Source organism: Petromyzon marinus, chromosome 22, assembly GCF_048934315.1.
Source record: "Petromyzon marinus isolate PM22_M1 ecotype Great Lakes invasive population chromosome 22, UKy_Petmar_22M1.pri1.0, whole genome shotgun sequence".
NCBI lineage: Eukaryota > Metazoa > Chordata > Hyperoartia > Petromyzontiformes > Petromyzontidae > Petromyzon > Petromyzon marinus.
Genome location: NC_133688.1, coordinates 18,347,238 through 18,360,197, shown reverse-complemented (window position 1 = coordinate 18,360,197; position 12,960 = coordinate 18,347,238). Strand labels below are relative to the sequence as shown.

Here is a 12,960-nt window from a genome sequence, read left to right as displayed (position 1 = left end):
GTCGCGTGAAAGGTACCGAAATAACCACGAAGATGAATCCCTGCGGTCACGAAAGCTTTAAATCGAAAAATGTCGAAGGGATTGAAGACATTGCTGTTTTGCTGGATAGGCTGGTGGAGATCTGAGTTGGGAGCCAGCTAGGACGGCTGTTGTTGCGTTCGGATTAAATGGCTTTGTTTCATCCGGCGCCTCCCGTAAAAAAGAACCCAACAATATATATATAATCCTCCTTATCGTCAATTACATAGCAACTCCGCGGGGCCCCCAGAAGGGAAATTGAATTAGATGTGGAGATGTGGCCACAGCTGCGACGCTAATGCCTTGCGACATCACAGACGAGCGACAAAATAGATCGGCGCGGTCGAGAGGCAAGCAGCGGGCACGCCGCCGCTGTGATTTTAGCGGAGGAGGAACGACGCAGAGCGGCGGCGTCCCCACCCCCTCCCCATCTCGTCTGGCAAACGCCGCCGCCTGGTCAAGCGGACGCCGTTGTTCGCTCAGCCCCGCGCATGCGGCGATTCGGCGATTGGTCACCGTGTTTGGCCGGGGGAGTGGGAGGAGGAGGAGGGGTGGGATTCGATTACCCTCGTTACCATCACGGAGATGCAGCCCACCGTGTCGTGGTTAGAACGCTGGACTTGCAGCGCGAAATAATTGTGGTTTTTTTTTTTAATGTTTTCTGGAGGAAACCGATGAGCTATGAAGCTCATTTTTTAACAGGTGTCCGGTAGGATCACCCAGATGTTGCCGGTTCGATTTGACCTCCCGGCGCAGCAAGTTGAATCGCAGGCTGTCAAGTTTCTCAAATCCCCGGCAACACCTCCCCCCTGTCCCAACGTCCTCTGTCCAGCCAGCAGTAGAAATGGACACGCCGCAGTTTGTGGATTGGTGGGTCGTGTGTGGTGGGGTAACGTGCGGGTACTCCCAACAAACACAATCTAGAGCAGTAGTTCTTCTTAATCTAGGGGTGCACACCCCCCCCCCCCCCCCTGAGGGTGCGATGTGCCCTTTCTGGGGGTTGCAAGACATGGGCAGATTTTTTTTGGGAGGTAAATCCTCGAAACACATTCAGCACGGCCACGTAAGTACAACTACAAATCTATATTATAAAAATTACCATTGTTTTACGATTGAGAACCAAAGGGGTGCAAAGCTTCAGTAAAGCTTCACAACTACCGCTCTAGAGGATGGGCTGTGTTTGCTTACTCGAGTGGAGGTCTTTGCTCCAGCAGTGGTCCAAGCAAGACGTTGCAGGGCTGCACCTTGACTTTTCCACTTTTGTGTTACCATCTCGCTTGTGTCGTTTCTCATTTAATTTTGTCCCCCTTTTTGTAGAGATTCGTTTGCACTTTTTTTTATCTCATTAACGTTACGTTATAATTTGCTTACATTGTAGATGATCGGTTCTAATGCACACTATTTCTATGCGTGTTAAAATAACGTAACAACTGATTTTAAATCTGGACTCTCTGATGAATGTAAGTAATAGATTACTCTTGACGGTTTGCTTACCCAACTAATCGCAAAATACATTTTTTAAAAAATAAAAATACAACCATCGCCTGTGTTTTCCACATCTGCCGCGAGATGACTAATCATCCCATCTCTAGTTTATGTGCATCGATTGATATCGATTCGTTGTTACTTTACTTTGAAAGGCCATGTATTGGCTCAAGGGGAACTGCCGCTCGCTGTCTGCAAAGCTGGCCAAGAATCACGACGGGAGGCCAGGCACTTGTTGCTTTCTCTCCACATCTCCACACACACCGCCACTTTACCACGGCTCACTTGAAATCGCCGGTAGTAGAGGTGTGTGTGTGTGTATGGCTTTCATGGCAGCGCCCGAGATCGATGAGAGTACGAGCGACCACACACGACTCGCATCGGGCCCAATGAGCGATATATGTGAACCAGTGCTAGGCCCTCGTCTAGATCAACTTGGCCTTAAATTAGTAGCGAGTATTAAGTGTTGAAATGTCCACACTGGGTAGACGCACGGTGCTGGCCACCCCCACTCCGTCAACCGTGCAAATCGCACCTCCGATTGGCACGGTTGGCTATGTGCGGTGCGAAAGAAGTTCAGCATGCGTGTGTCGTGCCAACCTTAATAGGTGCTCGCTAACGACGTGACTATGAAAGGGGTCTTTGTATTTTTCGTGGAAAACGGTGTCATTGCAGTTTCCAGACTTCGCTACAATCCTGATGACCTGGGATAGAAACCACGGCCACACATCCACAGCGGGTTATCCTTATCCGAACGTGACTTGAGAATGCCCGAGGTTGACTCCGTATAAAATTTAACACCTGGAAGTCGATTGCTGTGGTTGCCTGCACGTTTTAATTTCTAAAACTTACAGCGTCCCACGTGTTTGCCCGTCACAAAACGATGAATGTGTATCCTGTTGAACGTACGTCTTGTGTGGGGGAAAATGCATGTATATACACTGTGTGTGTATATATATATACATGAATATATGGTCAGCGCTGTCCTCCAGACAGTCTCGTCTCTTCACCTGATGAAGGCCGCTTGTGTTGTGGCCGAAACGTCGTGATTTTTTGTCATTTTATTTTCACCTACGTGACTTTACCCAATAGAACCAAAGAGTATAGAACTTGATTACATTAATACTTGGTAATCCTGAGGTGGCAATCGACCTTCTTTTAGGTCATGTTAGAGGGACAAAAATATTCGCAAACAACCTTTTTCTCGATTCAACCTCGATCTCCGAACAATGAAGTTGGAGCTGAATTGTCTTTCGCCTCAAAAATAGATTAAAGTCAGATTAAGGGCAAAAATCCATTAAAAAACACATTTCCTGCACATCGCAATGTCTGCGATGGGGACCTATAACTTCGCAAATGTGTGCGATTTGTGCTTCTGTGCCAAATAAGTATTGTTTTTTTTCTATGCTGTGGCAGACGGTGAGAAAATCCATCCCATTTTGAGTGATCCGGGTGTTTTTTTTCCATTCCTCTGTCTGTCTGTTTCTCTCTCTCGCCCCCATTTGCATTATTCAGGAGCATCTGTACCACCGCTTCCGCAGAGTGTGATTAATAGGCGCGCTTATTTTGCCGCCAAAAGCATTTAGCGTGAAGCGATTTCTCGTCAGGCTCATTGGAAGTGTCGAACAGTGTATTAAATGCATTTGTGTTTTTGATGAGCACATACGGCTAATGGATGCGCTGAAGGGGAGACACTGCGTACCTATCTGGGGTGTAAGAATCCACCGATTCGTAGACTTGTGACAGCGATTCTTAAGTTTGAAAGAAAACGCACGTTTTTTTAGGCACGTGTGTGATAATGGTATACTTAGCAGGGCCGAACCTGGATCGTATTATTTTTAAATGAGTGACCACCATGCCTAACAGGTGTTATAGGCTTCGGAGATATGTTTTTCAACAGTCCAGCAAGTACTGTACGGCAGTAATGTCCCCCCCCCCCCCCTTATCAACCTGCGTGGTGAAGTATGGTCGGATAACCCCCCTCCCCCTAATCAAGGATGGGGTGACCAGCATCAGTAGCGTATTGACACCAAAGCGCGCTACAGCGTCTGTGAAGTGTTTTATTGGAATGGGAAAACCTCACACTCTGCAGCCGCAAGTGGCTACTATTACGGTATATATCGTGGTTGTTTGTGTTTTTTAGTTTGTTATCCTTCCCCCACACTTCCAATTTAGCACGGTTGGTTACGTACGGTGCGAAAGTTCTACTTATTAAGCACAATCTTACAAAAAAAATAGATTCTTACATTGAATCGTGAACCAGAATTATGACATCGTCGATAGGAAAGTAAAATTACTCTACCTCGCTTAAATGATGTGTAAAAACTCAATTTGATTTTCATCACGGTTGGCTACGTACGGTGCGAAATTGAGTGAGTCTCGAATAAGTGTTTGAATTCTGGAGATTTTCATATTAATCCAGTGTGTTTATTATGCAGTCCTTTGTCAATCCACTGCTGGATGAGTGTCTCACCAACACTGTTGCAGTGGTCGTTGGCCCACACTTCGCCACGCTGGTCGGTGCAGGTTTTATGAAATGGAGTGCCAAGGAGCGGTACAGATATCGCACGCAACTGACGATGAGGATTTTGACTAGGAATCGAACGGAGGTTTGCTAGAGATGTATAGCCCAGTGCGCTAACCACTGTGCCACCACTCTCTCTACCCTCCTTGCATTTGCTTGCGCGCATTACATTTAAAGTTGTTCACTTGCGACTGTGCCAGATATTTTATTTTTTTCACAATCTCGATGCTTTTTTTCACAGCGAGCTGAACGAACTGTAATTAATACCACGCCCGCGATGTTTAAAAACAAAACAACAACAACAGAAAGAAGAAAAAAAACACCTGCATTGCAATTGAAAATCCCTTGCAACTTTTCATTTGTCAACACGCAGGCATATTCACACCAGGTTGTGCCATTTGGAACACAACGCTGCTGTCATTTAGCCGACTGTGCCTATCAATCCCCGATTAATCTTCTTTGGTTCTTTCGGTAAAGTCACGTAGAATGAGAATAAAATAATAAATTGATAAAATAAAATAACACAATAAAATTCTCACGACGTTTCGGCCACAACACAAGCGGCCTTCATCATGTGAAGGGACGAGACTGTCTGGAGGACAGCACGTGTTGTGACCGAAACGTCGTGCGAATTTTATTGTGTTATTTTATTTTATCAATTTATTATTTTATTCTCATTCTACGTGACTTTACCGAAAGAACCAAAGAAGATGAATCCTTGCAGTCACGAAAGCTTTAAATCGAAATTCAAGCCCCGATTGTTTGCGCACTTTACAAAAACGCAATCTGCATGTGCGACCACGGTGCCAAATCGGCGCATAAACGCACCGCAGAGGGTTGTTGTTGTTGTTGCCTCCCCTTTGACAACCACGGGAATCGTGAAAATTTAACCTTCGTTAACTGCCGCTCTTCAAATGACCAAACATCTCTGCAATTGCGCGACCGGATGAAACGAACCCAACATTTTCGTGGGCGCACACACGTGCTGAAGAGCTTGCTAAATTTTTAGCGCGTTCGCACGCACATACGCCTATGGCCAGCTCATCCAACATTTCCCTGATCTTGGATCTCCAGCAGCAAGCTAATCGAGGTTGAGCCCTGGTTACTACTTTGATGGATCACCACCAACCAACAGTGCTTCGCAAGGTGCTGTGGGCGTGCGGAGTGCTGCGAGTTGTTCCCAAGTGTTTGTAGTGCTGGGTGTCACCAACACCCCCTTGTATGCGGCGACTTGCTGAGTATTTTCTCCCGGGATTTTCCCGGTTTCCTAAACCCAAAGCCAAAACTGTCATTCATGGAATTTGCCACACATCCTAAAGCGTGACCTTTACCCCCCCCCCCAAAAAAAAAATGTCTTGAGATTTGTGGAGGTTTTCCTGGGTGAATAATTCGTATTATTATATACGCTGCACAGTATAGTTATGTGTGTATATATATACACCGTGTCATATATTAAGCGTCTCATCTCATGCTACTCTCACTCTGTTGCAGAAATCAAGGGCCGCCTGTTGAAATCCCCCCCCCCCCAGTCAAACTTTTTCCCAGGTGGAAGGTCGCCCATTCTCCTCTGCTGCCCCCATTGTCTGGAACTCCCTTCCTGCCGCCTTCTGTGCTGTCGGCTCCCTGCCTCTATTCAAGTCACTAGGTGTACGCTCTTTCCTTTACCCCTTTCCCCACGAGTGCCTGCCTCGACCAACAAACCCGCTGTGCCCAACAGTGTTTCTGCGTAGCGTCTTGGCATGCGGGTTGCGTATCTTCGAGATGCAATGTAAATCCACGTTGTATTGTACTGGTCAACTCGCCTTCAACTGAGTACCTGGTGCGGTGTGTAATCATTGCCACAAAGGAGACAAACCGCGGTCGGGCGTGGTGCTGCTCACCACCCTCCCACCCACCCCCTCGTGTACCGTTCTGGCCGTCATAGGTGGTCACGGACAGCACTTGCCCTAAACGTCTGTAGAGCCTATACTGTAAGGGGGATCTTTATCTTTTATATATTTCTCTTTTTTTGTTCTAGTGGTAAGGAAATGCTGCTCCTATGCAGGGCAATGACACATCAGAGCTGCCATCCCTAGAGGTTTTGACCCACATTACTCAAAGCCCAATGTTGCTAGCCTTGCTGGCTTGGAGACTTGCTCACCCTAAGTGATCAGCATTTGGATGTCTCAAGGTTGAAACCTATGGCCTGCATATGAAACCATTGCACCCACGGCATCTAAATTTCCCATTCTTATACGGAGCTGTACACAATGTTTCGCACCTGGCTTCAAAATAATAATAATAATGATACTGTCATGCTTTTCATTTATCTGGAAAAGCCTCTGAGGCTAACGACTCCTTTTTTTGCATTGGCAATATTGACCTTTTTCATGAAGTGATTTGTTTTTTTCCTGGCAGGCAACCAATAGTCGTCGTCATCGGCCTTGGTCAATCCACTGCTGGATGAAGGTCTCCCCACAAGCCGCCATCATCTCCCGCGACGCTGCGGCGTTAGACCAAAGGAAAATCCCCCAAACGCCTGCAAGCGCGAGCCGACCTCGTCGCTACATCATCGCCGCCGCCTCGCCAAGGCTCGCGAAACGCGTTTCGATTCTTGGCTGCCACTCCCGCATGTGGGGTGCTCGCTAACACGTGAAATGATTGCACGGATAGATTCGAGAAACCCATTTCGGCGTGCTGCCGTCTCACTGCCACTGTTTGCAGATGATGCCTACAACATAAAATACCGCGATTTAAGTATCAGCGCCACGCCCCCCCCCCCCCCCCCCTTACGTTGTTTCGCAAATACGTCTTCACTTTATTAACACCACTACATGATTTTGCGTCGCATCCAACCCCCCCCACCCCCCCCCACACACACACACACTGACATCGCTAAGAGCATCGTCCGTCCTGTCTCGTTATCCGTCGCCTCACGCAGCCTTCGCCTCCACCACCCCCCACTACTGCCCCCTGTAAATCGCTTTTGATTTACGTTGTTTCGATATTCGTCGTTGCACCTTTTTTCAAGAACGCATCCCCGACGTAAAACCCGGGTGTTTCCAGACATCCATCCAAGTACTTAAGCAGGCTCAAAGCTGCTTGGCTTTAGGAGATCGACGAGAATTGGCGTGTTTTAGTGCGATTTGGACGTAGCCTTCGTTTTCGGGGGGCATGGTCACGCACTGCCCTCTTAAGCATAAAAAAAACCGAACTTCACTCTTTCTGTGGATTAGCTTAATTAGCATGACATTTTATAAGCCCATAAAAGCAGCAGTTGCGTAAATTGGTGTCTGATCTACTCCTGTGTGTGTGCGCATGTTATTATTTGAATATATGGCAATTATATTAATCTCATTTGCAAGCTGCTTAGGACCAATTAGTGCAATTTAGTGAAACGTTACTGATATTGAACGTGGCTGCTTTAGGTGGTGGACGAAAAGCGAGCAGCGGGTCACGCGCACGCACGGCTGGAACTTTGGCTTGTTGGGTCCATTTTTTTGTCGACATGGCCACGGACGTTTTGACGACATGGCAGATTTCTACGCAAATGGGCTCCATTGGCTTGCGGTGACCAAACGAATACGTTGCTATGAGGTCGCACTCATTGCGCACAAAGTGGTTGCCACAAAATGAAACGACAATAACATTCAGTTTAACACGCATAACAATAACATCGTTGATCTCCCAAGGAGCATAAACCATCACGTGAACTCGGGTCATCCTCGCAGCGGCGGCTTTTGGCTGACCATCGAACAAATACGGTCACCGCATCGTGCGCTTTCGGATGCTCTTCTGAGGCCGTCTGGAACGCTCATCTTTCGGTTATTAGGAAGCCACGATGCACTTTTTGAATCGAGATTGAAAACTCACATGTTTAGAACTGCTTTTTGTGTTTCAGTTTGACCTTCCGCAGCACCTCCGATTTCGCACGGTCGTGCGACGTCCGCTGCGAAAATAAGGTCAACATACATTAACCTCACTAATGTTGTGGAATGCAGCCGTGCGAGGGTGGGCCACAGTGAACGGAATACTTTTTTTCTACCCATCCATTTGCAGCCGGCGCTGGAAATCGGCATGCGATTGTTTAACGGCCTATCTAACCGTGTGTATTGTGTATGTGTGTGGTGCGGCGACATTTGTACAGTGCCTGGAATTAAGTGTGGCAGCGCTATCGCTCAGGCGGCGAGAGAATGTCCGGCAGCCAATGTAATGCATTTTGCAATGATTCTTTCCCTTTGTGCCCCTAACGTGCCGTGAAGTCCTGAAGGATGGGGCTCATCCGGTCCCCGCGAATCTACGCGCCAGAAATTAACTTTATAAAGCTTTTTTTTTTAATTGGCCCGATCCTGACATTCCATAATAAGAAACAAAAACACGAAACATGCATCTGCGATCTATTGATACGGCCGTGATGTAACTGGTTGCAGCACCGCGACTTGCAATCCCAGACGTTGCCCGATTATATCTCCTGGCGTGGCAAGTTTCTTATATCCACCCCCGCCTCTGTTAACGCAGCAGGATGAATGGGTGCACCACGGACAAGTCGGTCCGGCCAACGTGGAATTGTCGACCAAAAATACCCCAATAGAGATGACCTCTAAATCTCCCTCTAATTAGATGCCTTTCTGCCATCAGTTGTGCGCAGGAAAATTAAAGGGCTGCACATTTTTACCATTCCAATAACTCGCTGATCTGCTTTCAACAATAATACATTTTAAAACAATGTTGGTCATGTCGCATCTCCGATGCGCGTTGGCTTTGGATGGCAAGGATGCAGCGGAACCTGTTAATCGACGGGAACTTTCATTATACGGCCGTATAGCTCCACATTTTAATTTGTGAAATTACCGCATTGGAAGTTCAAGACAAGAGCTCGAATACAATTGCAGGGCAAGAAAATTGCGTTACTGGCATCACCACTGCAAAGCCTAACGATTGATCCACCTTTTGTTCGGAGTTAGTAATATGTCACACGTGGAAGAGTAGGCCAAATAGCATCTATGGAGATGGCCCCTCTCGAGCTCCATCTCTTGAAGGTCTTTCTGGCACGAGTTGGACGAGGGGCTTCAGATTTGCATTTGATGCGCACAGCACTGAAGAATGCAATCTGCAGCACGCCGCTGCTCAGTTTCGTACCGTATAGAAATTAAAGCGATGTGCCGCTTTCCGCCTGCCTTTGTTAGTCAAGGTGCTTGACGGCACACGCGTCTGCAACCTTCCGGCCCGTGCAGAAAATGAGAAAAGCTTCAAGTGTTCCATTTCCCAGCCGTCCGCCTGTCCCTTCAAGTCATCCATCATTCAAACCACGAGTCCAGCCATCCATTGATCCATATACATCCGGCCATGCAGCCATCTATCCACTTTTATACACGGGTGCAGCACATGGAGCTGTGACGTGCGGCTCCGTGATGGAGAAATTCACGAATGCATGGACGCCTCCAATGCCTATCGCCGATTGGCACAGGCACCATTTTTAAGACCGGATGGTAAAGTGGTAAAATGTTTGCCTACTTTGCAAATCGATTGATTTCATTTTCATGGCGAGTCTGAATCAAAATTACATTTGAGAATAGATTTTAAAAATGTCTAGTTGTAGATAATTTAGTGGACTAGTTGCTGGAAGCGTCACTAATCTGTTACGTGCAGCAGATACAATTCGCAGCCCTGAAATTATTTGCTTATGCCGCTGCTAACAGAAGGGCGTCTGCCATCCGGGCATCGAGAGCCCCCTCCAGAGCAGTAATTTCCAACATTTCTGGAGTTGCGGATCACGATCGACCGTTAATATATTATTATTTTTTTTACGAACCGCCATTAAATAAAAAAGTGGTTAATGAAACGAAATCGGATCACGATCGACCGTCAATATATTATTTTTTTGCGAACCGCCATTAAAATAAAAAAGTGGTTAATGAAACGAAATCGTATCTGCAACAGTTCCACGAACCGCTTCCTACGGCCGTGCGGGCCACGTGTTAGGAGCCGCTGATCTGGAAGATTTTTGGCCGCCTCTTCGGCAAGGACGAGATGTGTGTTTTTAGAAGAGGATGCAGTACCCACACTTTTCCCCATCACGTGCGAATCGATTTTAACTGGTACCAAATGTATATAGCTGCTGGGTGAACGGAGGCAGTGGGGGATTTTTAAGAAACTCCCCCGTTGTTTGAAATGCCACGCCAAATGATATAACTGGTGACCTCTGGATTTGCAAGTCCATCGTGCAAACCATTACCGCCACGGCAGCTTCTCTACAATACCACAGACATACAGCAATCTGAAAAATTGATTATTTAAGCAGGCGGTTAGAGCATCAATATAAATCGACGACTCTATGTATGGTTGTGCCCGCCAGGGGATATGCTGCTTTTTTAAAAGGCTTGCACTTTTGCTGAAGTGAGACAATGCACCATAATCTGAAGAGCTATTCTGAAATTGTATTTTTAATTGCAGAATATATTAAAAAGTAAACCTGTATACTAATGCTGTGTCGATGCTAAGTTAAACCGCCATATATTAGCATTTTATTGTGTATTTATATTCAATGTATAGGCACCCTGTGAAGTTCTGTGGCCTTATTTAAAGTGTCCTGAATCTACGTATGTGCCGTGCCCAATGGCTGGCTTGCTTGCTCACTGGAAGCGGGATGGCATGCGCGCGAGCGCGCACAAACACACACGTGGCCATTAACAATATTGGTATTAAAACATTTTTCAATCACCGTTATCACACGTGCATGTGGTACGTTTGTGGCCGGCTCAATTACATTTAACAGAGGGAGACCTGAGTACGTTATTTGCTGCCGCCGAATATATTCCACTGTGATAAAGAGTGACGCGCAGACGCACACGCGCGCGTGTATGTGCGTCTTTGCCGTGCAGTGTTCACAATGTGTGCACATTAACATCATCGTTAGGGAACAAAGCAAAATGAGCTGGAGGTTGGGGAGAAGATCTGGTTTTGGCCATAGGTGCTTGATTTAACGCGGATATGAAAGCAGAAATTTAACAAAAATGTTGTTTTTCTAGGTTCCGCAATTCTAGAGGCAATGATCGGCCACAGTTTGCTTTTATTGTGTAGGGAACAATAGAGGTCAAGCCATGTTTACAAAAGAAAACCGCAATTTACATAACTGCGAGCTTGTAAGCCGCCCTCTACTGCACAGCCGAGCAAACAGCCAACCATCGTAATACAATAGATTTTCTATAAACGCTTTTTTTTTAATAAGCGCCAACGTGTGTTTTTTTTGTTCACGTATGTTTGGCAACAAGCAGTCTGGCCGTGCTGCAAACCCACGAACGCGTTTTGTTTCTGATCCCAGAGGCTCGATTGTAAACAACACGCGGAATGCCACCATCGAATGACGGTCGAAAATGTACAACTCATTGCTATAACAACCACCGGTGGTGCCCAACGCAGCAATTTTACAAAGTGCCACGTCCACCAAGATTAACAGTTCGCGTAAACGCGTATGCCAATATTAGCGTCGTCGCCTCCATCATTGTCACAAACGCATTCTGTCAATCACCTCTGTTCATTCGTTTCTTGCCAATTTTGATGGGCTCTTTGTATTGAAAGTTTTGTTTTTAACAAAAACCATAACCCGATACAGAACGCGGACGGTGACGGTCGGGGTGAGAGTCCAAACGCCTCGTGAGTGACAGCTGGGACCACGTGCCTCGGTCGGAGGGACCGGGAAAAGGTGACCTGGGCTGATGAGTTGAACACGCAAATAGTATGCTTTGCTTCTTGGCGACCAATACTATCCATAACACAAGTTGTATTCATTTTTGGTGGTTAGATCGCGTAAATGTGTCGTTTTAAACCAGCCACCACAGCCAATTAGTAAGGTTTGTCACGTAAACAAAACATGACAATAATTTAGTTACTACCTCAGCGCACAAGTTGCGTGTTGGAGAGTAATTCCACGACATTTACAATTCGGGTACCGTGACACTTCGGGGTAATTACAACAACCAGCACCATCAGGCGACGGCCAATTTTTGCTGTCGCCTGATTAGGCTAGTACCTAATTGGCATGTTTTTTTTTACGTGACAAACCTTACTAATTGGCTGTGGTGGCGGGTTTAACGACACTACTTCTTTCGTGTTAGATCGTGTAAATAAACAAAACTCATGGATTTGACGATACCTGATTTGAATAGTTTTAGGTGCATGGCAGTTGGACAATTCGAGAGCACAGGGAAGGCTGCGTTATTACACGTCGGCTTAAAATATCACTATCGTGCCACCACCTCCTTCCCCTACCACACACCTCGCCCTTCCCAATCTCGAGGAGTCAAAGGAGACGAATGCAACTAGAGCGACACCCTGCCACTTGCCGCAAAGTGGCGGTCATTCAGAGAACACGTGAAAATGTTTCGGAGGCCCTTTTTTTTAGCGTGGCCTCCCCGTGAGAAGCAAGGGCGATTGTAAAATAAGCGGTGGTGTCTGGCTCCAGCGCACCCAGCCGTGCGCAAAAGGAGATCACCGAGACTGTGAAGTGCATATGGCTTTATCTCGTATATTCCCTTCTACGTGGTGACTTTAGCGAAAGAACCAAGAATATGAAGCCCGGCAGTCACGAAAGCTTTAAATCGAAAAATGTATCTCGTATGTTCAGACATTCCTGTTTTTAAAGAAGGCGCATGTTGGCAGTCCGGCATCGCACACGTCTAACCCCCAGAGCAGCTCTGTCTGACAGCATTGCTCCTGGATTTGGTTGAAACGCAGAGAGGGATCCCATTTGTGACATCAGAAAATGTCCTGCAACAGGTGCAACTCATTGCAGGTATTTGCTGAACAGTAATGTTTCCTGTTGCGTTTTCTAAACTAAAACTTGTTTTTTTATTATGTAACCAGGTAAGGCCCACTGAGCTACAGAGCTCTTTTTCAGAAATAAACCTGGTCACGTGATAGGACAAAGAAGTGGCTTAAGAGTAAATGTATAGTAG

At 46.6% G+C, this 12,960-nt stretch overlaps 1 long non-coding RNA gene across 1 annotated transcript; it reads left to right on the top strand.

Moving 5' to 3' along the window:
- Nucleotides 1-10,732, top strand: LOC142925640 (uncharacterized). The gene is made up of 2 exons (XR_012942587.1): nucleotides 1-5,672; nucleotides 6,425-10,732. It is a non-coding gene; the product is annotated as an uncharacterized LOC142925640 (long non-coding RNA).
- The last annotated feature ends 2,228 nt before the right edge of the window (nucleotides 10,733-12,960 follow it).